Genomic DNA, 21,385 nt, shown 5'->3' on the forward strand with positions numbered 1-21,385 from the left:
GGCCTAATCTAGTGCTTTCACTTATTGAACAAGTCTGTCAGTTGACGGTATTTCCATGCAGCCATTGGTACTTCCCCTAGTATTCGAACCAAATCCACCAATGGAAGCAATTTACCCTGTGGGGCCACGCCAGCGCAATTACCCTTCCCGTCCATTTCCTAGCAGCCTAAACTTCATTTCTCTTCCCCTCTGGGAAAACCGGGGAAATTCTTCCAATGGTGTTATAGAGGATATGGGGGGGACTTTCCTGTACTGTTCATTCTATCCCAAATGGATAGTGTTGTCTTTGTCAATGGTGATGCATATTCCGACAACCCCCTATAAGAAACCATCCACTGGGCTCCAGGCAAGTTCCTACCTGTTAATGTTTTCTCCAAGGGCACCTAAATTTTGCTAGCAGAGTCATGACACTAGTCATTATACAAACCAGGGCCATGGCTCGGTAATAAAACGCTCTATCTGGGAGTCCCACCCGACCCTCCCGTTTTGGTCTCCTCAAAATCTCGTGTGCCAACCTGGGATGTTTTTCTCCCCACACAAAGGTCATAAAAGCCCTTCGTATTTGTTTAAAGAATATCTGTGGGAGTGTTATGGGTACGGTATGTAAAACGTAAATAAGGATGGGAATTACACTCATTTTAAGCACGTTTTCCCTGCCAAACCGTGTTAGAGTATGACTTCTCCACCTTTACTTAAAGGGGTTGTAAAGGTTATTTTTTCATTTTCTAAATAGGTTCCTTTAAGCTAGTGCATTATTGGTTCACTTACCTTTTCCTTCAATTTCCCTTCTAAATGTTTTTTTTCTTTGTTTTCTTTGTCTGAATTGCTCACTTCCTGTTCCTCCTCAGTAAGCTGTTCAGTAAGCTGTTCTGGCTGACTAAACACCGCTCGGATGATGGTGTGAAGTTTACTGAGGAGAAACAGGAAGTGAGAAATTCAGACAAAGAAAAAAAACATTTAGAAGGGAAATCGAAGGAAAAGGTAAGTGAACCAACAATGCACTAGCTTAAAGGAACCTATTTAGAAAATAAAAAACTAAGCTTTACAACCCCTTTAAAGTCTTTTATTATGGATACCATCAAAGGTCCATTGTTTCGATCATAAATATGCTTTATATCTGAAGAGATGTAGATCCCTAAAAAGAATATAGAATCAAGGCGCCAAAAAAAAGGAAAAGATTGTTGCAAGGGGGTCCTCATCCTCAAAGGCACATGGCCTGTAGCCCTGAGGCCTCAAGATATTCCCGAATTCTATCCAAACGTCCACCCTCCTCCTCCCCCCCAAAGGGACTGAGTCTATGTTATATAGAGATGCATAAAAGCGATGAAACCCATCTGCTATTGCTTGGGAGTCCACTATCTGCTTATCGTCTGTCTTTATAGTGTGGACATGGCGTGACTCCTGTTTTTTCTTTAGTTGTCTAGCCAATAGTCTCCCACCCTTATTCCCCTGTTCATAGAATCGATTGGGCAAAGTATCTATGTTTATTTTGAACTTTTCGATCGAGAAGCTGTTTTAAGTCTGCCCGCAGTTTCTCCAGTCTCTGCGTGGCCCCAAGTTTTAAATGGGACTTATGTTTAATTTCAAGTTTATGTATTTCCTCTAAGAGCCCGACCATTTCCTTCTGTCTCTCTTTTTTAATACGTGGACCCCTTGAAATGAACTCCCCTCTGATGACCACCTTGTGGGCTTCCCATACCACTTGGTCAGACCTCCTCTGATATATTGGTCTCAAAATATAATGCTAATATGCAGGACAAGGATTCCACATTCTGTTTATCATCCAAAATACATTCATTCATCTGCCATATTCTTTCCAGGTGCCCGATCCATGCCAGACATATCGTTCAACTTATTGGAGCATGGTCTGACATGGTTATTGACTCAATAGTTGATATTTTTACATAATTTAGATAATATCGAACGATCAACAACATATCGATCCTTGAATATAAATTGTGTATTTTGGAGTAATAACTGAAATCCCTGTCTCGCTCATGCAGTACCATCCAACTGTCCACCAAATGCAGAGGGCTTGTATAAATTTTTTTTTTGTCTGCGGTATTTCAACGTTTTGCCTTCAAAAATTCCAACCAAAGGGGAGAAAACAAAAAAATATATAGGGGGGAAAAAAGAAAGGGGAAAAAAGTAAAAAAAAAAAAAGGGGGGGGGGTAAAAAAAGGGGGGGTGGTGGTGGGTGACTAATGCCACGTACACACACTCGGAATTATGGCCAGAAAAAGACCAATGAGAGCTTTTCATCGGAAAATGCGACCGTGTGTACGCTCCATCGGAATTTAGCTGTCCGAATTTCCGCCAGCCAAAAATTGATAGCATGTTCTCAATTTTCCCAATGGAAAAACGTTCTATCGGAAATTCCAATCGTGTGCATGCAATTCTGACACGCATGCTCAGATTCAACTACGAGACGGAAGCTATTGGCTACTGGCTATTGAACTTCCCTTTTCTAGTCCCGTCGTACCTGTTGTACGTCACCGCGTTCTAAACGATCGGAATTTGGTGTGACCGTGTGTAGGCAAGACAGTTTGAGCGAAATCCCGTCGGGAAAACTTGGGGCTTTTTCCGACGAGATTTCCGATCGTGTGCACGTGGCATAAGAGAGGACAGAGGGGAAAAACATCTCTCCCCCTCAAAAAAAAGGGGTAATAAAAGGGATTTAAAAAAAAAGAACAACCCTCACCAGGGACAATAGAAGATTATGGGGCCACACAGTATACACACACAGACACACAGTATACACACAGTATACACATACACACACTGAAAAGGTACTGGAGAGGCGGGGGCAGCTATAATCTTAGATTTTTTTAAAAACACAGATTTTTACATACTGCCCCTGGTTTTATTGAGGCTGGCAACCCTGACAGGCCACCTAGTGGCATGGGGCCCTCGGGCAGCGCCCGAGTGCCCCAATGGTCAGTCCACCCCTGACCCCCACCCAAAAAATTCCTGCCAGTCAACTCAAGGCAATCTGCCCCTTTCCTCTTAGCCTTTTTCACTTTACACGACTACTCAAGCTTATCTTTCTATGACCGGATTATAGTCCTGTCTTAGACTGCACAGTAGCACATGACATGGGCCCTTGAGGAGTTATAATTACTTGGTCACACTGTACTGATGATTTATCCGCAGTGACAACACAAATTATTCTCGTGACCCTCAATGCAGTGACAGCAAAAACCAGAAGTTCAGGTTGTGTTGGTCACGTGGGATTGGTCAGGAATGGACTCTCAGTACCTCAATGCTTCTGTGTAGAAATTTGGTAACCAGGAAACAATCTGATTTACACATGATTTAATTCCCATCAGATACCCATCAGCATATTCTCCAATTCCAGCAGGACAATGGGATGATTCTCCCCCTGCGGTCCTTCTTTCTCTCCAGCCGCCATCTGAACAGTCATTACAATTTGCACGCCTGAAGAGGTTAATGAGCTACTTGTTCTTGGAATGTTTGTGATGTCACTGCTTATGTGTCATGGTTTTGGTTGACATAGTCATGAGTCAGGTGTGTTAACGGTAACCATCTGCTGCGGAAAATCCATTATGAGGGGTTGAAACTGCTCTAAGGAATCCGTCCAGCAGAAGGAAACTGGTTAAACTTCAACCATAGATCTTTAGATCAAGCAGATACTGTTTGCAACTGATATTTTAGCCGCAAGAACCATGAAGAGACAGCTAGTAGCCCAGTGATGTAGAGTGGAGCATGTGCTGTAGGGTGTCCTGCGGCCTCCCGGGATCCATGACATACATATCCCAGGAGTCTACGGGGTACTATAAGATGCATGTACCACTCTTCATCATCAGGGGTGGGTGCTGCCTATCTCTTGGTGGTTTTTGCAGACTCCCGCCTGATGATGCCGCACCTGAGCATCATCCGCACCACCTGAAAGAGACAGGCGGCACCCCCTGATAATGTCAGAAGAACGCAGTGGCACTGGCGTGGGACTGGGTGTGCTGCAGCAAAGCTGTAGATCCCTAGAGAACACCACTAGGTCGCCAGGTGCATGAGTAGTATGTTCCATATATACTCACTTAAACAACCAGGAAAAACAAGAAGAGGTCCCTGGAAAATGTCCCCATCCCCTTCATTCAAAATGCAAATAATTAAATAAAAATATCAATTTCTGTGAGAGGAGGGGGGCAGAAGCTGAATGAGAGAAAGCCGGTGGGGAGGGTGGAGGTCCACTTTATTATAATTTCAAAAGTTCTTTAAAAAAAAAAAAAAAAAAAAAATATATATATATATATATATATATATATATATATATATATATATACCGTATATATATATATATATATATATATATACATAATATATATATATATATATATATACACACATACATATATATATATATATATATATATATATATATATATATATATACTGTAAGTATGCATCTTTCAATAACCACTTGACCTCCTGAAGATTTACCCCCCTTCACGACCAGGCCACTTTTTGCGATATGGCACTGCGTTACTTTAACTGACATTTGCGCGGTCATGCAATGCTGTACACAAATACAATTTATGTAATTTTTTTTCCCCTACAAATCGAGCTTTCTTTTGGTGATCACCTCTGCGTTTTTTATGTATTCGCGCTATAAACAAAAAAAAAGCGACAATTTTGAAAAAAAATTTTTTCATTTTCTTTACTTTCTGCTACATATCCAATAAAAACAAATTGGAAAAAAAAAATTTTCTTCATAAATGTAGGCCAATATGTATTCTGCTAGATATTTTTAGCAAATAAAATACCAATAAGTGTATATTGATTAGTTTACACAAATGTTAATCATTTACAAACTATGTGATATAGAGCTGCACGATTCTGGCTAAAATGGTTTACGATTTTTTTGGTTAGAATAAAGATCACAATTCTCGTGGCGTAACATCATCTTTCACATTATAAAAAAATTTTTTTTTTAAATTCATTGTAGTATATATTTTCCCAAAAGATTGCATCTGAAAGACTGTTGCGCAAATACAGTGTGACATAAAATATTGCAACAATCACCATTTTATTTCCTAGGGTCTCTGCTAACAAAATAAATATAATAGTTGGGAGTTCCAAGTAATTTTTGAGCAAAAAATACTGATTTTAACTTTGTAAGAAAAAAGTGTCAGAAAAAGGTTTAGTCGTTAAGTGGTTAAACTTCCCTCATTTACAGAACGAAGTTCATTCCTTTGATCTAAGAACAAAAAGTTACAATGTTTATAGTTATCTACTAGCACGGACAATGTTGTGAAAAACTTGTCATCGGACTGCCTGTTTTTTTTTTTTTTGTTCTTTTGACAGCTGAGTGAGCAGAGAACGCTCTACACTTGTTACATAAATTAATCGGGAAATTCTGCATAGAGATCGTGAGGGGCATTGAATCAAGATTGCGATTTTTTTTTACGATTAATCGCGCAGTTCTAATGTGATATATACTGTCATCTTTATTTATTTTTATACTAGTAATGGCGGCGATCGGCGACTTATAGCGGGACTGCGATATTGCGGCGGCCAAACGGACACTAACTGACACTTTTCCGGAACCAGTGGCACTAATATATCGATCAGTGCTAACAATATGCACTGTCACTGCACTAATGACAGTGGCTGGGAAGGGCTTAAACATCTAGGGCGGTCAAAGGGTTAACTGTGTTCCTAACCAGTGTTTATGTGTGCTGCTTTTACTAGAGGAAGAGATGGATTTGAGTCCCTGCTTTGCAGAAACACAAAATCCATCCCTTCCCCTCTGTCAGAACCAGGGGCGGACTGACAACTCATGAGGCCCCCGGGCAATAGGAGATTATGGGGCCCCCAGGAAATCAGAGATTATGGGGCCACACAGTATACACAAACACAGTATACAATCACACAGTATACACAGACATGTTTCTATTGGCTGAGAAGGTACTGGAGAGGTGGGGCAGCTATAATATAATTTTAGAACAAAAGGATGTCGGTAAGGGACATTTCAGAGACAGATTTTTACATACTGTTCCTGGTTTTACTGAGGCTGGCAACTCTTATGGGGCCCCCTAGTGGCCCGTGGCCCTCGGGCAGTGCCCGAGTGGCCAAATGGTCAGTCCGCCCCTAGTCAGAACGGAAGTCTGCCTTGTTTACAGAGGCAGAGCTCCATTTTGAGTCTCTGTCAGATGATCCGAGGGTGTCGGCAGACATCAAGTGCCCATCACCCGCAGATGGGCTTCTGCTGTGATTAAGCAGAACACTGGTGGCGCATGCGCCCCCTGCAGGCAGAAGTGGGGTATCACACACATATATATATATATATATATATATATATATATATATATATATATATATATATATATATATATATATATATATATATATATATGAGACCTGACGCACAGCTGGCGCCCTGTAGCAGTATAGGTGCTATAGAAGAGTCAGCAAGCAGTTAAAATAATCCTTGGGGGTCCTGCTGTCCTTGTTCAAGCACTTCCTGTTACGGGGTGACAACACTCGGCCCCTGTGTAATTTATGTACTCCTGCATAGTCACTTGCTTCCAACTGAGATTAAAAGTGGTCAATTCAACACACCTTACACAGGCATAGTCCACTGTTATCACCATAAAGAAACCAGCCCCAAGAAATGCCATGCAGCCATCATTGGTGTGCGTGTAGACAGAAAGTTTTTGTAAAAAGGCTGAAGGAGATCACCAACACTGAGATGCAGCAAGGGATGAAAAACGGTGAATGCAAGCATTTTATTTAGGATCCACGGTTCTTTATCAAACTAAATGTCATCCAGTTAGGGTTAACATCTATCTTAAACTCTCCATACTGCGGGCACTCCCTTTTTGCAATTGCTTTATATGAGGATAAAACTGTTATCAGGATCCTGCACCTTTGTTTCCTGTTATGTTCTGCGTTGGTATTGAATATCTGTCATAGTGAACAACAAATTCAAATATGGGGAGAAAAAAAGTCAGCGGTGACAGCTTACATAATACTCTCATGACTGTTTTCCTTTAATGTCCTGTATACAATACTGTAAACTACTATATTATTATTATTATTATTATACAGGTTTTATATAGCGCCAACAGTTTGCGCAGCACTTTACAACGTGAGGGCAGACATTACAGCTACATTACAATTTGGCACAAGAGGAATCAGAGGGCCCTGCTCGTTAGAGCTTACAATCTAAAAGGGAGGGTAAATTGATACAAAAGGTAATAGCTGTGGGGGGGATGAGCTGATGGAGGAAGTAAAACAGCGTTAGTTAGAAGCAGGATAGGCTTCTTTGAAGAGAAGGGTTTTCAGTGATCGCCTAAAGATGGATAGATTAGGGGACAGTCAGACAGATTGGGGTAGGGAGTTCCAAAGGATGGGAGAAGCTCTGGAGAAATCTTGGAGGCGAGCATGGGAGGAGGTGACAAGGGAGCTAAAGAGCAGGAGGTCTTGGGATTGACTGAAGAGAGCGGCTTGGTTGGTATTTTGGGACTAGGTTAGTGATGTAGCTGGGGATGTAGCTGGGGGCAGAGTTATGGAGGGCTTTGTAAATTATTGTTAGTACTTTGAACTTTATTCGTTGGGTGAGTGGAAGCCAGTGCAGGGATTGGCAGAGAGGGGTGGAGGACACTGAATGGCTGGTAAGGTGGATGAGTCTGGCAGCGGCATTCATTATGGACTGAAGGGGGGATAGTTTATGTAAAGGTAATCCAATGAGGAGGGAGTTGTAGTAGTCGAGGCGAGGGATGACCAGGGAGTGAATAAGAAACTTGGTGGTGTCATTAGTTAAAAAGATAGAATATGGAATAGAATAAAAGATAGACTATGGAACTATAGAATATGATGATTCTGTATGAATAAATAACAATAGTCATGGGCAGATTTATGTAATATGAGTAGATTACTATTAGAGCAGGTATGCGCTGCAAGATACCCGAGTTGCAATAATGATTAGCAGAAGATGAAAGCATCCTAAAACACTTTGAAACCTTGATAACAATATGGAGAAATATAAGCAGATTTTTATAGAAAGATGTCCAACCACAAATTTAGAAGCCAGGAGATAAGTCACCTACTTGTCCAGGACAGGAGTTCATAGCCACAGGAAATTACAGGGGCATACCAGAGGGTACATGGAGATGCAGGTGTCATGGAGGGTCACTGGCTAACACAGGAGGCCCATCGTACTCTGGAGTGGCAGGGGTTATGGGGTGACAAAGGATGCCCAGGGTGTTCTGGAGTGGCAGGGTTATGGGGTGACAAAGGATGCCCAGGGTTCTCTGGAATGGCAGGGGTTATGGGGTGACAAAGGATGCCCATACTGCTTTGCAGATGCAGGGGTCATGGGGTGACACAGGATACCCAGGGTGCTCTGGAGTGGCAGGAGTTATGGGGTGACAAAGGATGCCCATGGTGCTCTGCAGATGCAGGGGTCATGGGATGACACAGGATGCCCAGGGTGCTCTGAAGTGGCAGGGGTTATGGGTTGACAAAAGATGCATGGTGCTCTGCAGATGCAGGGGTAATTTGGTGACAAATGATGCCCTTGGTGCTGTGGCGTTTCAGGGGTCATAAGGTGACACAGGATGACCAGGGTGATCTGGAGTTGCAGGGGGGTCAAAGCATACCCACGGTTCTCTGGAGGTTCGTGTGGTTAGAGGAGATGTACAAGGTGTGCTAGAAGTTGCTGGGGTTATGGGGTGACACAGGATGCCCAGGGTGCTCTGGAGTCGCATGGGTCAAGGAACTCGCTGGAGCATACAGAGGTTACAGGAGTGCACCACAGATACTGCAGCAGGGAGCTTAGCTTACAAATAGCAACATAATGCAAAAAAGTCAAGTCATGTGCTGATTCACCTTTTAAAGATGGCGCCAATCACAAGAGCTGTCACGGAAACCCTGAAGTTCTGGAGAGAAGACACAAACTTAAAATGGAGGAGAAGTGAGTGCTACACACTACCCCACCTTTTACAGGACCTTACCACCCATCAGTGTCTTGGTTTAACAGAAAGTGGAGATGAATATTTTTACCAAGTGAGGGTCCAGCACATCAGACACGGTGACCAAGGATCTTTCTTCATGACCAAAGCTCTGCCAGTGAATTGGGTACTGAAGTTTTCCATAAAAGATCTTGGAATCCAGGATTCACTGAACCTTGGTTCTTGAAAAGGATTGGCTGAGGGAGTAGCTAGAGATAGGGGATGTGAGAATATATTCAGGAAGTCTGATCAATGGAACATGGAAAGAATTTGGTGACTTGAGATTAAGTTTGTAGCTGACCAGATTGATCTTTGATAAAATAATATCTGATATAACGTGGGAAATTTTATGTAACAAACTTTGTGGCTAATTGTTTTGGTGGTAAGCCAAACTTTATCCCTGGGTCAGAGAAGCAGAGCTCTATGCGCTTGTACACACGGTCGGAGATTCCGACAACCAAATCCGTCGCATTTTGTCCGTCGGATCTTGTCCGAAACTGTTGCACACACACGGTCGGACAAAGTTGTCGAAAAATCCGATCTTTCAGAACGTGATGACGTAATTTCGTTACGATGGGACTACGTTCAGGCTAGTAGCCAATAGCTTTGATGTAGGAATTTGATCTGAGCATGCGTGGCACTTTGTCCGATCGTAATTCTCTACACATGATCGGAGTTTGTCGGAAAATATTTCCAGCAAGTTGGAAAATTTGGTCCGACGGATATTCCGACGGAAACAGTCTGATGCAGACCACACACAGTCGGATTATCCGACAACACGGCCCGATAGGACACATTCCGACGGATTCTCCGACCGTGTGTACAAGGGCTATGACAAGGTCGATCTGCAACTTTTTTGGTGTCCAAGGGCAGAGTGTTGGAGATGGTTTAGAGCAGCCATTCTCGGCCAGGGATCCATGGAACCCTAGGGTTCCTTAAGAGGTTGTTAAGGGTTCCTTGAGCTGTTGCTAATTGACCTTCCATCTGATAGTACCAGTATAGTTCTAGGTGCAACACCACTATTGTTAGGGGGAACATTCTTCCCACAGATCACCAACGTAAGGGGTATTTTCCTAAAGAACCTCAATGGACCAGTTCCTCTGTTGTAAGATGATTGAGAAATGCTGGTTTAGAGACTGGGACCAAACTTGGTTAAAGTCTTTCTGCTTCGACACCAAACGACATATATAAAAAAAAAAAACCCAAACAAGAATTTTGATCATTCCAGTTCTCTATCCAAAAAGAAAAAAAAGAAAATACCTTTTACACTTTATTTATCAATCCAGATTAAATAATAATAATGATAATAATAATAGTCAATAGTTGCTGCCCAAAGAGCAAATATGGAACCTTCTAGCTTTGCCCTGATCAGCATTAGATATTTCTATATGACTCATTAGATTTTTGGTAAACACATATGGGAAATGTAAATGTGACAACCCACGAAGCACATCCTTTGGTGCTCTCCCGAGACACTGTAAACCACATCTTTGACCTATACTGTCTCATTTTATGTGTCTGCTGCTGCTGATCACAGGTAAGCAACAACTCAACCACAGGTTTCTGGAACTTATTCATGTAGAATATCTTTTCTAGAATAAAAATCACGTAATACATCCTCTTAATACAAAAAGATTATGAGAAGGTTCAACATTTATGGCCCCTTGAACAAGAAGTCATGAAGCTGAATGCTACACCTGCTACACCTACACTCCTAGGTGCACCAAAGCGTTGGGATGCACACACAGCAGATAGACAGCCCATGTGCAAGAGGCCTCAAAACTGAACTCCAGGGGGAGGAAGTGGGGGACATAGTACCCGTGTTTTGGTCCTGTGATAAACTGCACCCTTTTCTTCAGACTGGCATGAATTCCTATATACCCCAGAATATCGGAACCTACTGGAAACCTCATAAGGCCTTCTAAATCTGATGGAATTAGGATTTGGACGGCTGACCCTGGTACTGAGAGGCATGGTATACATTATTTCTTAGCTTCTCTGCCCTCCTCCTCTCTCTCTGCTTTTTACTTTCCCCTTTTCCACCATAACGTTCTCCACGGCTTCTCCAGACCCTTTTACGTCTGTCACATGTGCTCAGGGTGAACCTTCTCTCATCTTTGAGAAGCACAGGGTGCCAGTGGTGGACCTGACAATTCTGGTGTTCAATGGCAAATGCCAATTGAACTCCACGGTGCCGGGCAGTGAGACAGGGCCTACTAGAGGGGCGCTCAAGGGGTTAAACGTGTTTCCTAGGGACTTGTTTCTAACTGTGTGTGGTGGGGAGGGGACTGACTGAAGGAGGAGAGAGATCGCTGTTCCTAATCACTAGGAACAGAAGAATTTTCGACAAGCAGCTCAGATTGGTGTCCTCTTTGTTCTGCTGGAGACAGGAGCTCCTAATCTGTGCCCCCCCCCCCAGGGGATTTCCTGTCATTTCTGCTCTGGTGACACCCTGTCACTTACTGATCAGAGCCAACTCAGTGGTAGGAAGGGCCACCTTGGGTGCTGTGGTGCAGGGGTGGACTGACAACTCATGGGGCCCCCGGGCAATAGGAGATTATGGAGCCCCCAGGCATAGTGCTGTAACTAGAACCTTAAGGGCCCCGATGCAAGAAACAATGAAGGGCCCCCCTGAACCCCAACCAGGGCCCTTTCCTCAGAGTCCGGCGGTGGAACTCCAGGGCGTGGTCACAGGTATGACCTTTGTGAGCCCTGTAGTTCCACCACTGGTATCAGTGGGTTTTTTTTATTTTTATTTTTTATTCTTAGGTGCCCCATTGGGGGACTGTCCCTAGGCAGGATGGTGTCCCCGTCCCCAGAAGAGATGAGGTCCTTTTCTCCAGGGCAGATGAAGTTACTGCCCCCAGGTGAGAAGGGGTCCCTGTCCCCAGGGGAGGTGGGGGTCCATGTCCCCATGTGAGAGGGGGTATGTAATGGTGTGTGGGGGGTGGGGTCCTCTCACTCACCATGACCAAGCTGCAGGCCGCGCACTCATCCATGTTGGCCTGGGCTCCATCCAGTGTGCTGGACGGGCGATCAGCATATCTCCCAGAAAGACCTTTCATCATCTGTGTATGACGGGGAGGAGGGGGGCTGGCAGACAAGCCTGCAGTGTCCCCGGGGAGCCGGCTCCCATAGGGCTGCACTGCATCTGTGTGCTTAAAGTTTGTTTACCTGGGAGAAGTATGCAGTGCAGTGTGGGCCGAACTCAGGGGGGCGCAGGACTCTGGCTGGGGAGAACAGACATCGGACTGAGTGGCAATGCATGGAGCAGGAGAGGGGTACTCTGAGGAGCCGGCCGAGGACACAGGTCATGCGGGGAATGCACAACTAGAGAGCAGCCAGTGCGATAGTCATGCATGGAGCTCTGCTAGTCACCCTCCACCTCCAGCCACCCGTGTGCATGGTGCACTGGTACCCCTAGCTGCCTATGCTGCTGCCGGCCATATGTAGAGGGGGCTGCATGGGCCCCCTGTATCACAGGGCCCAGTTGCGGTCACGACTTCTGCACCCCCTATAGTTACGCCCCTGATTATGGGGCCCCCAGGCATAGATTATGGGGCCACACAGTATACATGCACACATACAGTATACACACACAGACACACAATATACACACACAGTAAACACACACAGAATACACATACACACACAAAAGGTACTGGAGAGGGGGGCAGCTATAATCTTGGGATTTAAAAAAAAAACACAGATTTTTACATACTGTCCCTGGTTTTATTGAGGCAGGCAACCCTGATGGGGCCCCTTAGTGGCATGGGGCCCCCTGCTGTGGTGGTGGTGGTGGTGGTGGGGGGGTGCAGTGGCTGTCATTTTTGCACTCAGTTGCAACCTAGTCCCTGTACATGTGGAAATTAGAGTGTGATTCGAGGAAGGGGGGGGGGGGTGCACCACTTTGCAAGCTTTGCCTTGGGTGCTGGATGACTTTGTCCTTGGTCACAATAACTTACAGTGCCTTGAAAAAGTATTCCTACCCCTTGAAATGCTCCACATTTTGTCATGTTACAATAAGAATTCGTAAAGGTATTTTATTGGGATTTTATGTGATACCAGGGGTGGCCAACCAGTGGCCCGGGGTCCACATGTGTTGCCCGCAGAGCCCTTTGATATGGCCCGTGACCTCCTCCTCTGGAATGGCGGGTTAGCAAGCCCAGATCTCAGGTTGCCGACCCGTCATACCACATTGTTCGCTCCTCTCCAGCTTCCTCCGCCGTGTGTCTCCTCTTCCGCCAAAGCCATAGGCATCCAATAGGATAGCCTGATGCTTTAGCCAATTGGGAAACAGGTCTCACAGACCTGCCTCCTGATTGGCAGGGAGGAACATTAGTGTGATAATAGCGAAAATGTATTTGCTTTTTGTCACACAACAGGGTGGGATTGGAGCTCAATGCTCTGCGCTCCGTGGCCACCCTTTTTTGAACCCAATTAGAGCCTCTGGTTCTTAAAAAAATACCCCTGGCACATTGGAATGCCTTGTCCGGTGACACTGATATGTAGATCAGGGAGCCGGATGCATGGATGGGGGGCGCCCATGTGCCCTCTATGAACGGGCCTCCACTGGTGGTTAATCCATGGTTTGATCAACCCCTGACCACCAAACGGCAAATTTACATAACCACGAGGCCTGTTAAAACACACTGCCATGGTCATGGTGCAAGGCGGCAAAATTTACACCACAAATTGTGTTTGCCGGGCAGTACCACTGTGAAGCATTACCCATTGAAGTAAATTAAGCTGCTCTGCAACCATGCGTGATCCACGCATTTGCATTTCGGTTCCCCAGGGTCTTTGAATGGTTAAAACGGGCACCTACAGGTGCGACTGAGCTCAGGCGCCTTTCCATGCATTTTTCAGGTGATCCTGTGCATCACGCGTAGGGCAGTCCATTCAATGAAAAGCAGAAAAGAGGTCCCCGACCCTTTCCTGAAAACATGACACACCGAACTGAATGGTGCTGCAGATGCAGATTTGTGGGGTTGCCAATAACAATAAAAGTTCTGATGAGCTCCTGTTAAATGGTGGTGCATTTCTCTGTGTGTTGGGAAAATGCCCGATTTTGCACGTGTAACGCCCTGCAGTTTAGTCAGGGAGCTCCTCACCAAATTCCTTGTCAGGGGTAGCTACCATAGTTAATTTGTTAGAGATCCATTGATTTCTCCCTAAGTTTGGTCTTGTTGTACTTTTTTGCCACTTGGTGGCTGGGCCCGGCACTTGGTGGTATTAGATATGAGAAGGGGAAGCCAAAGTCTGGTGATGGGTATGTGGGTATCCTGACCAATGGGCAGATGTTTTCTTTAATCCCTTGGCCTGCTGAGAGAACCTATATATTTGGGTTAGGCCAGGTGATCTGTGTTCTGTGCCAACGGGACTGTTGTCTGGGTGGGCATGTTTCGCCTGTCCTGGGCTGCTAGGCTGGAGATTGTGCCTATCCCAGGGGCATTTGGCTGCCAGGCTGTGTGAGGGCCTATCCAGAAGTAAGAAGGCAGGGCAGGGTTGGGACTGCAGCTTGCAGTCCAACCAAAAGTGACGGTTCTGCCGGCCAGAGAACCTGTTAGTGGTCAGAAGTAGAAGGGAAGCTGTAGCCACGAAGGGACAAATCGCCTTTACCAGGGACCACAGTGAGTAACTGAAGCAAGTGCCAGAACCATATTCTCACCAAAGGGCAAGGTGGAGAATCAAGAAACTTCAGGGAACCAACCAGCGAAGGTGACGCTTGCAGAGCAGCCTTGTGTGCCAAGCTAGGGACTGAGCTGGTCAGCAGGGGTGAAGCTTGAAGGTATCCAAAGTGCCAAGCTAGGGACCCAGCAGGGAAGCGTGGGTGATGCTTGAGGGAGATACCACCGCAAAAGCCTTGAGGAGCTCATGGGATTCAGTGTCAGTGAATCTGAGAGTCCAGTTAGAAACCAGGAGCTCAAGTGGCTGATGAACTACAAGTAGAAATCTTATGCCCTGTACACACGGTCGGAAATTTGGACCACAAAATCCGTCGTATTTTTTCAGACGAATTTTGGCCGAAACTTGTGTTGCATACACACGGTCAGACAAAGTTGTCGGAAAATCCGATCGGTCAGAACGTGATGATGTTCGTTACGACGGGGCTATGTTGAGACTAGTAGCCAATAGCTTTGGTCTCATAATTTGATCTGAGCATGCGTGGCACTTTGTCCGATCGGAATTCTCTACAAATCGGAAAAAGTCAGATCGTATTTTTTTGTCGAAAAATTTGAGATCCTGCTCTCAAATTTTTTCTGTCAGAATTTCCGACACACCACACAGCCCACACACGATCGGATTTTCTGACAATATAATCCGATCGGACCTTTTCCGTCTGAATTTCCGACCGTGTGTACAGAGCATTAGTAAAGCTGAGAGAACTGTTACGTTTGAATTAGGAACGGTTAAAGGACCGTAGGAGACATCGATCCTGCACGTGCAGAAGTGGCGCCTTGCTGGGGCCTTTCCCTGTACAGCTGTTCTCCTGTTGAAATCTCGGAGTCTGCCATTTCAGTTTGCAACTACCTAAGGGTGTCCTGGCCCTAACCCTCTTTCCCCCAAAATATATAAAAAGGACTGTCAAAATAAATAAACCCTCTGTGTCAACTATCTTTGGCCTTGGAGGTTCTCATTAAACCAAAAGAGGTAAAAGACCTCGCTACACACGCAGTCCCAACAAGCAGTAATTTGAACCTAGCCTTAGGGCTCATGCATATGACTACTTTCATGCGTACACTGCCACAATTCAGTGCCCGGGAGTCACAGGTGTCGGCATACAGCCGTGGCCAGCAATCTGTATAAACCAACGACAGAAACCGGCTGAGAGATACCGCGGCTGTACTCCTGTAACCGCACAACCGAATGGTTACACTTGTACAGGAACGGATGAGCGGCTCCTGAACATGAAAGTGCTTAGAAGTTGTGGATGACATTGTGGTCACCGTGCTGGGGGTGCCGGGGCGAGCGTGTTCCCAGTACAAACAAGGGACACAGACTGTACGCATAGATATGGCAGCTTGGGGGTAAAGGTCGGTTTGGTTGCACATGTAGAGCAGGTATACCTGTGGTTATTGTGCGGTCATAGACTTTCTGTTAAGGTGTGGGGGGTTTTTGGAGTGTTTTCTGAAAGCGCACCAAAGATGCAGAAAACATTGCAAAAACACGTGACATGGGAAAACGCAGGCTAACCGCACAAAAATCATAAGTACACCCGATCTACGTCCAAACTGCACTGCAGCCGCGTGAGACCGGCCAAAGCCTTCCTCTGCGCTGCCCTATATATACGCAGAGCCAGTAGAAACGCCACCTCATCCCTTTAAACCAGAACACAACTGAATCGCACAGGTTTTGAGGCTAATTAAATTCAGATAAGGCACCAAGTGATTTTAACCACTAGGCGTCCGCGATATAGCCGAAAGAGCTGCAGCGCGGACACCAATTGCCGGGAGGGCGTCCCTGGACGTCCTCCTGTTTACTTCCGTGATGCGCGGTCCCGTGAGTGCGCATCGAGGAAATTCTGTGCTGGCCATGTCCCTTGGACACAGCCAGTGACAGATTGCTGTAAATGGCCAATCACAACGGCCGTTTACAAGGCGATTGGCGTGTCCAATGAGAGATGATCTCATATTTAAACATATGAGATCATCTCTCATCGCCAGCTCTCCCTCCTCACACAGAAACAGCTTGTGAGGAGGGAGAGACGAACGCTGCCGCGTGAGTGAAAATAGAAAAAAACCCGGAAAATTAAGTGCCCACATGTACCCACTGACAGTGCCATCTGTGCCCACTGCCACCTGTCCCCACTGCCACCTGTCAGTGTCATCTGTCCCCAGTGCCACCTGTTGTCAGTGCCATCTGTCCCCAGTGCCATCTGTCAGTACCATCTGTCCCCAGTGCCACGTATAAGTGCCATCTGTCATCAGTGCCATGTATAAGTGCCATCTGTGATCAGTGCCACATCAGTGCCACGTGTCATCAGTGCCACATAGTGCCATCTGTCATCAGTGCCACATCAGTGTCACCAGTGCCACGTGTCATCAGTGCCACATAGTGCTATCTGTCATTAGTGCCACATCAGTGTCACGTGTCATCAGTACCACATATTAGTGCCATCTATCATCAGTACCACCTATCAGTGCCATCTGTCAGTGCCACCTGTCATCAGTGCCACATCAGTGTCACGTGTCATCAGTGCCACATATTAGTGCCATCTGTCATCAGTGCCACGTATCAGTGCCACCTGTCAGTGTCACATGCCATCTGTTATCAGTCACGTGTGATCAATGCCACGTATCAGTGCCATCTGTCATCAGTGTCACGTGTCATTAGCGCCACGTATTAGTGCCATCTGTCATCAGTGCCACGTATTAGTGCCATCTGTCATCAGTGCCACGTATTAGTGCCATGTGTCATCAATGCCATGTATAAGTGCCATCTGTCATCAGTGCCCTGTGTCATCAGTGCCACATATTAGTGCCATCTGTCATCAGTGTCACGTGTCATTAGTGCCACGTATTAGTGCCATCTGTCATCAATGCCACATGCTCCTAGAACACCTGATGGTGCTCCTTGCATGTTGGGTCTCTCTAAGTGGCTAGGCTGTGGAAAAGTCCCACACATAATACTTAGGAGGAGTAGCAGAATTTATTTTGGGGTGTCATTTATGGTATACACATGCCATGTGAGAGAAATAACCTATTACAATGACAATTTTGTGGAAAAAATAAAATAAAAAAAATCTTCATATTGCAAAGAATTGTGGGAAAAAATGACAACAACAAAAACCTCACAATGCCTCTTACTAAATACCTTGGAATGTCTGCTTTCAAAAAAGGGGTCATTTGGGGGGTATTTGTACTTTTCTGGCTTGTTTGGGTCACAAGAAATGAGATAGACCACCAGTACATCAGGTGTGATCATTTTTTTATGATTAGCACCACAGCTTGTAGACTCTCTAACTTTCACAAAGACCAAATAATATCCACTAATTTGGGTTATTTTTTACCAAAGATATGAAGAAAAATTAATAATTTGCAAAATTTTATCACCGAAACAAAGAAAAATATGTTTTTTTCAAAATTTTCGGTCTTTTTTCATGTATAGCGAAAAAAATAAAAAACCCAGAGATGGTCAAATACCACCAAAAGAAAGCTCTATGTGTATGAAAAAAGGACAAAAAATTCATTTGTGTACAGTGTTGCATGACTGAGTAATTGTCATTTAAAGTGTGAGAGCGCTGAAAGCTGAAAATTGGTCTGGGCAGGAGAGGGGGTTAAGTGCCCAGTTGTCAAGTGGTTAATTATCACCTTAACCACTCGCTTACCGGGCACCTAAACCCCCCTCCTGCCCAGACCAATTTTCAGCTTTCAGCGCTCTCACACTTTAAATGACAATTGCACGGTCGTGCTACACTGCACCCAAATGACATTTTTATAATTTTTTTCCCCACAAATAGAGCTTTCTTTTGTTGGTATTTGATCACCTCTGCGGTTTTTTATTTTGTTAAAAAAAATGTAAAATGACCAAATAAAAAATAAAAATACAAAACCGTTTTATATTTTGTTAATACTTTTGCAAACAGGCAGTTTTTCTCCTTTCGTTGATGTGCGCTGATGAGGCAAAATGGATGGGCACCGATAGGCTGCATTGATGGGCACTGATAAGGCGGCACTGATGGGCATTAATAGGCGGCAATGATGAGGTGGTACTGGTGGGCACTTATAGGTTAGGGTGACCGAACATCCCCGGTTTCCGGGGACAGTCCCCGGGTTGAGGACACTGTCCCTAGACCAAGTTTTTCCCCGGTTTTGACCGCGGGTTGAATTTGAACAGGGGCTGGGGCAATTTCAAAGACAGTCAGTGCAGAATAAAAAAATAATAATCTGAATTACACCCACCCAGACCCCCCCCCCCCCCCCGCTCCTACTAGCTTAGGGGAGTGTATTTTTTTTCTCCCATTATCTGTGCCCCTTTCTGATCATGTGCTGGTTGGATCGGAGGGAATATTTCTTCAGTTTCAGGGTGCATGCCCATCCAGCTCTGCTTGCATGTTCTTCTGCCTTGGCTCAAGTCCCGGCCAGCTGCCTACCTGCTTACCTCCTTGCCTTCCCTAGTGGAGTGATTTTCCTCCATTCCCCACCCAGTAGTAGCCAGGGCCCAGAGAGTAAGACTTGACAGGCTGTGAGGCAGGCGGCAGCGGCGATGGGCAGAGAGCGCTGATTGTCGCTATTACTAGTAGAAAAAAAAAATATGCCCCTGGATTTCATTTTAAAAATCTGGTCACCTTATTATAGGTGGCATTGGTGGGCACTGAGAAGTGGCACTGATGGGCTTCACTGAAGGGCATTGTTTGGTGGCCATGAAGGGCACTAATAGGTGGCACTGATAGCTGGAACTGATGGGCACTGATGGGTGGCAGTGATGGGCACTAGTAGGTGACACTGATAGGCAGCACTGCTAGGTGGCACTGATGAGGCAGTGTTGTCACCACTGGTGGGCATTGTTAGGTGGCACTCATGGGCATATATAGGTCGCACTGATTGCTGGCACTTATGTACTGGTGGGCATTGTTTCATGGCACTGGCAGGCGGTACTGGTGGGCACATATGAGGCGGCTTTGCCTCTTATTCTTTAGGACCGATGTCCCTTCAATGGAAGCCGGTGATCGGCTTTTTTTCTCCTCACGCTGTCAGTGTGAGGAGAAAAAGAAAATGATTACCGATCTTCTGTTTACATCACATGATCAGCTGTCATTGGCTGACAGCTGATCACGTGGTAAGGGGCCGGGATCGACCCCTTACTCCGATCTGTGTTCACCTGAGTCTCATTGGGTGATCACAGCATGCGCGGCGCGCACCCTTCAGGGGGGAGTGGTGAGCGTGCAAAGGGGAGGGCGTCTCCTTACGGTCTCCTGGCAAAGCAGATCCGCGCTGTACCCGTCGTTCGGCTATAGCGCAGACTCGAAGGGGTTAGCTAATGTGTTTGGTTTTAAAGAGATGAGGTGGCATCCCTAGGAGCCGGTGTTAAGGGGTTAAAGGCACATATCACCTGAAGGAAAAGAAGATTTATTGGAACGGTCAGGTGACAGGGTCTCTTTAACCTCTTGAGATCTTTTGAGATCTGCGCTATAGCCAAATGACGGCTACAGCGCGGACCTGCTTTGCCGGGATGACGTCTATTGACGTTGTCCGGTGCACGAGCGCCGCGCTTTGTGATCCATGAGTCTATGAGACTCGCCTGATCACGGATCCGAGCAAGGGGTCGATCCCGACCCCTTAGCACGTGATCAGCTGTCAGCCAATGACAGCTGATCATGTGACAAAACAGAGCCAGTAATCGGCTATTTTTCCTCCTCGCGCTGACAACCAGACAGCTTTCCAGAAATGTCAGGCTGACAGCAAGCCAGATTCACCGGATCAGAGTGTTTTAAGGGGACAACCGCAGCCAGGTAAGCTCGCACCTCCACTCCCCCCCCCCCCAGTGATTGTTCCAGGGACTCTGTCCGACCGCCTACGGGGATCAGGAAGGAATTTTTGCCCCACTGGTGCATTTGGCTGCTACTGTCAGGGGGTTTTTTGCCTTCCTCTGGAACAACCATAGGTTAGCATACCCCTACCTCCGGCCTCCTTTCCATTTTTTACGCTATCCTAGGACGACTATTCCAGATCACAGCCAGACTTCTTTTCTAAGCGGAGACCTCCACCTTAAGTAAAGGCAGCTGGAACAGCCAGCAACCGAATACAACAACTCCTTCCGCATCCATATAGGCATCCCCTGATCAACTTGCGCGCTAATAGCCTCAAGCACGGCGGCAAGTCTGATACCTAGCCCCACCTCAGGATCAATACCCTGATCAGGATCATAATCTTAGGCCCATAGTACCATCAACAGCATCCACAAACCATGTGCTACTTCAAATACTCAGCTGAAGTTCTGCACAGACTAAGGAACATCAACACCACATTGCCATCTTCCATACAAAAAATACTTCAAAGAGAACAACTATTAAAAACCGGACGACAAGCAGCTCCCAACCACAGGAAGACATCTACTCGACCACTACAATTAGATTGCGCCTTGATTAACGCCAGGTCTGCAGTCAAACATAGACTGGAAGTACACAACTTCATCATCGAGAACAATGTAGACTGCCTCTTCATCACCGAAAGCTGGTTAACCTCTGACTGCAACACCATCCTCACCGAATTGGTGCCGGAAAACTACAGGATCCTAACCGAACACCGGATAGGGAAAAAAGGAGGAGGCCTAGCAGTGATCTTTAAAGGTCACCTGGATCTCACTAAACCATCATCTCAGAACCCAGTGTCTTTTATGGAAACCCTGACGCTACATTTTCAACCAACACCCCATGACACCACTCATATACTACTGTGCTACAGACCACC

Source organism: Lithobates pipiens, unplaced genomic scaffold (genome assembly GCF_037356315.1).
Source record: "Lithobates pipiens isolate NorthernLeopardFrog02 unplaced genomic scaffold, aLitPip1_a1.2 Scaffold_19, whole genome shotgun sequence".
Lineage (NCBI taxonomy): Eukaryota > Metazoa > Chordata > Amphibia > Anura > Ranidae > Lithobates > Lithobates pipiens.